Raw genomic sequence first — 4,209 nt, forward strand, 5'->3', positions numbered from 1 at the left:
GGAGCGTCTCCCAGCATTCTCCCTCTGCCCCACGGCTCCTGACGTTTGGGGGCCGCATCCTCCCCCCCCCTCCCCACATCCTGCTCAGGGTAGGGCTCAGCTGAGCGCGCACAACCCCGAGCTGCCCCGGAGCTGGGAGCCCACCCAGGGCCTCCCTCTGTTTTGGGGCGCGGTCCCACCCCACAACCCCCTCCCCCGTGTCTGACGGCGGGGGTCTGCCTCCCAGATCCCAGCAGAGGGGAAGTGGGGCCAGAGCCCCCCCCCCCGGTCTATGTGCTGGTGTGGGGCCGTCCCGCAGAGGGGTGGGTTGTGTCTCAGCCCCACTGCTGCCCCAGGGGGGGAGGATTTGCCTTCAGCTGCTGCCCCTCACGCTGCCCGGCCTCCTCCCATCGCTTGGGCTGGGAAAGAAGAAGGAGCGGGGAGGGGGAGCTGAGGGTGGGGGCACACGGATCCCCCCCCCCACCACCACCACTGTGGGCGCAGGACCCAGTCCTGTCCCGCCGCCGTCGCTCGCCTGCCCCGTTTCGCCCGTCAGGGACGCGTGACTTCACAGCATAGCAATGTATCCTTGCACCAATAAAGGGTTTCTGTGATTCACCGCCCGGTCCTCAAGGCTCCCTGTGGGGACCTGGGGGGGGGGAGAGGGGAGGACAGCCCACCGTGGCCGTGGGAATGGAGACACGGCGGTCACTGGGGGGTCCCGGTCTCCCCCAGGTCCTCGCTGCTGCTACATGGGGATGCGGGTGACGCGTGGTTCTATGGGACAGGGGAGTGGGCCCCGTGAGCTGCCTGGGGTTGTGGTCGCTGCTGGTGGCTGTCACCAGGTGGCACATGTCCTCTGTCGTAGAGCCAGTGGAGATGGGAGGGGTGGAAAGGTCCTTCCAGATCATAGAGACATGAGATGGTTGGGTTGGAAGGGTCCTTACTGGTACTAGAACGATGGAATTGTTGGGTGGAAGGGTCTTTAAAGGTCATAGAGCCGTGGGATGGGTTGAAAGGGTCCTTGAAGATCATAGAGGCATGGGAAAGATTGGATCCGAAGGGTCCTTGGAGCTCATAGAGCCAGGGGATGGTTGGGATGGAAGGGTCCTTGAAGATCTAGAGCCATGGAATTGTTGGATTGGAAGGGTCCTTAAAGGTCATAGAGCCATGGGATGGGTTGAAAGGGTCCTTGAAGATCATAGAGGCATGGAAAAATTGGGTGGGAAGGGTCCTTGAAGTTCACAAAGCCATGGGACAGTTGGGTTGGAAGGGTCCTTATAGATCATGGAGCCATGAAATAGGAAGGGTCCTTAAAGGTCATAGAGCCGGGGGATGGTTGGGTAGGAAGGGTCCTCAGAGGTTGTAGAGCCATGGGATGGCTGGGTGGGAAGAGTCCTTGAAGGTCATAGAGCCATGGGGCAGTTGGGTTGGAAGGGTTCTTATAGGTCATAGAGCCATGGGATGGGTTGAAAGGGTCCTTGAAGATCATAGAGCCATGCAAAGGTTGGATTGGAAAGGTCCTTGAAGGTCATAGAGCCATGGGATGGTTGGGTTGGAAGGGTCGTTGAAGGTCATAGAGCCATGGAATAGTTGGATTGGAAGAGTCCTTGAAGGTCATAGAGCCATGGGACGGTTGGGTTAGAAGGGTCCTTAAAGATCATAGAGACGTGGGATTAATTACTTTCATTACCAATTTTCCCTGGATTGACCCATGAATTAGCAGTTCCCCACGAGGTGACCCTCCATTCATTGGTTTATGGCACCCCGGGTGCTCCAGCTCTGCCCTCAAACCCATCACCTCCAGTGCTCTCTGTGGGTCACCCTGTGATGGGCTCTGTTAATTGCCCCACGCTAATTAGTAGCATTCAGCCCAATCTGCGGGTAGTGTGGTGGCTGACGGTTGGGCGGCGTTAATTCGTGGGTAATGAGGGAACGCCGCTAATTGCGAGGAGTCGCTGTGCTGGGAATGGAGTTCTACCGCGTTAATGAGGTAAACGGAGTGTTAATTGGGAGCTGGGAGCTGCGCGGTGTCAGCAGTGCACCTCCGGCCGGCAGGGGGCGCTGCACGGGGCGGAGCGGGCCCGCCTTTCCCATCATCCCTTTCCCCGCAGGTCCCTCCCCTTCCGGCCTCTCCCCTCACCCGATTGGTCCATCTCCACGTTGCTCCTCGCTCATTGGCAGTTCTGCGCGGAGGCCTCATGGTTGCTAAGCAACCCACCTCCATTTAGTGCCCGCGCAAGATGGCGGCGGAGGCGGCTCTGGAGGAGCTGACGGTTCTGCTGGGCCCCGCGGCGGGCGCGGCGGTGCGGGCGGGCGCGGCGGAGGCGGCGTTGGCGCTGTCCGGCGATCCCGAGGGGCGACGGCTCCTGGCGGCGCGGCCCGAGGCCCTGCGGGCGCTGTTAGGGCTGGCGGAGGGCACAGGGCCTGAGGTCGGGCCCGGGCCCGGCGCCGCGCTCCGCTGCCTCCAGAACGTCTCGGCCGAACCCGAGGCCCGAGAGCCGCTGTTGGCCGCTCTGCCCGCGGTGCTGCGGTTGCTGCCGGCCGGGCCGGCTTGCGGGTTGCTGGCCAACTTGAGCCGGGAGCGCGGCGCGGCCCAGCGGGTGCTCAGCGGCCTCGAACGGGAGAGCGGGGTCGGCGTGGAGGCGTTGCTCCGGGCCCTGGAGGGGCCTCGGCCTCCCCCGGAGCTCGGGGCTTTGCTCTGTAACCTCAGCGGTCTCCCCGAGGGCCGCCGANGAATCTTTATTTTTTTTTTTGGAGGTGATGGCAGCGTCGCCCCATGGGACAAACCCCCGTGGGCCGATGTGGGGCCCGCTGCGCCCCGGGCTGGGGAACGTCGGGGTCCTGCAGGTGGGGATCCCCTCCGTGTGGGGCGCCCGTGTGGGGCAGCTCCGCGTCCTTTCCGGAAAGTCAAAAAAATTTATATATATATTTTTTTAAAATACAAAAAAGAAACACAAACGTTTGGAGCCCGAAGCCGAGCTCTGCTCCCTGCCCGGGGCTGCTCTGACCCACGTCAGCCCCACGGCTGCCGAAAGCTGGGGGTGTAGCCCCCACCCCACTGCCCCATAGTGCCCTATAGCCCCCCCCATACCTCCCCCAAAAAGCCCGAGGATGCCCTATAGCGCCCCATAGCTCCCCCCAGTAGCCCTGGGGTGACCTGTAACCCCTCCCAAAACCCTGGAGTGCCCTATAGCGCCCCATAGCTCCTCCCCTATAGCGCTGGATTACCCTACAGTGCCCCATAGGTCTCCTAATAGCCCAGGGGTGCCCCACAGCTCCCCCCAAAAGCCCTGGGATGCCCTATAATGCCCCGTAGCCCCCCCTAGTAGCCCTGGGGTGACCCATGGCTCCCACTAAAAGCCCTGGGCTGCCCTATAGTGCCCCATAGCTGTCTCCATAGCTCCTCCTCTGTAGCACTGGAGTGCCCCATAGATCCCCCCCCCCATAGGCCTGGGGTGCCCTATGGTGCCCCATAGGTCCCATAATGGCCCTGGGGCTGCCCTATAGCTTCCCCCAGTAGCCCCCAAGTGCCCTATAGGTCCCATAATAGCCTGGGGATGCCCCATAGCTCCCCCCAGTAGCCCTGGGGTGCCCCATAGTTCCCTCTCAGTAGTTGGGGGGGGGGCCCTATAGGTCCCATAATAGACCGGGATGACCTATAGCTCCTTTTCAGTAATTGTGGGGTGTCCTACAGCTCCCCCCAGTAGCCCTGGGGTGCCCCATAGTGCCCTCCCAATAGTTGTGGGGTGCCCTATAGCTTCCCCCCATAGCCCTGTGGTGCCCTATAGCTCCCCCCCATAGCCCTGCGGTGCCCTATAGGTCCTGTAATAACCCTGCGGTGCCCTATAGGTCCTGTAATAACCCTGCAGTGCCCTATAGTGCCCTCCCAATAGCTGTGGGGTGCCCTATAGCTTCCCCCCATAGCCCTGAGGTGCCCTATAGGTCCTGTAATAACCCTGCGGTGCCCTATAGCGCCCTCCCAGCAGTTGTGGGGTGCCCTATAGAGCCCCACCGCTTAAGGCTGAAGCGCGCCACTATCACGTGACGGCGAGCACCTTCACCCCCCCCACTACCACGTGACCACGCGAGGGGGCGGGGCCGGGGCGGGCAGTTCGCTGCATACTCCTGCGCATGCGCGGGTTGGTCGCCGTCACGTGCAAGGGAAGCGGAGCCTCAGGGAGGGGCGGGGCCAAAACCCGGAAGCGGCGCCGGCAGCGGAGCGGAGCG

Source organism: Numida meleagris, unplaced genomic scaffold (genome assembly GCF_002078875.1).
Source record: "Numida meleagris isolate 19003 breed g44 Domestic line unplaced genomic scaffold, NumMel1.0 unplaced_Scaffold378, whole genome shotgun sequence".
NCBI lineage: Eukaryota > Metazoa > Chordata > Aves > Galliformes > Numididae > Numida > Numida meleagris.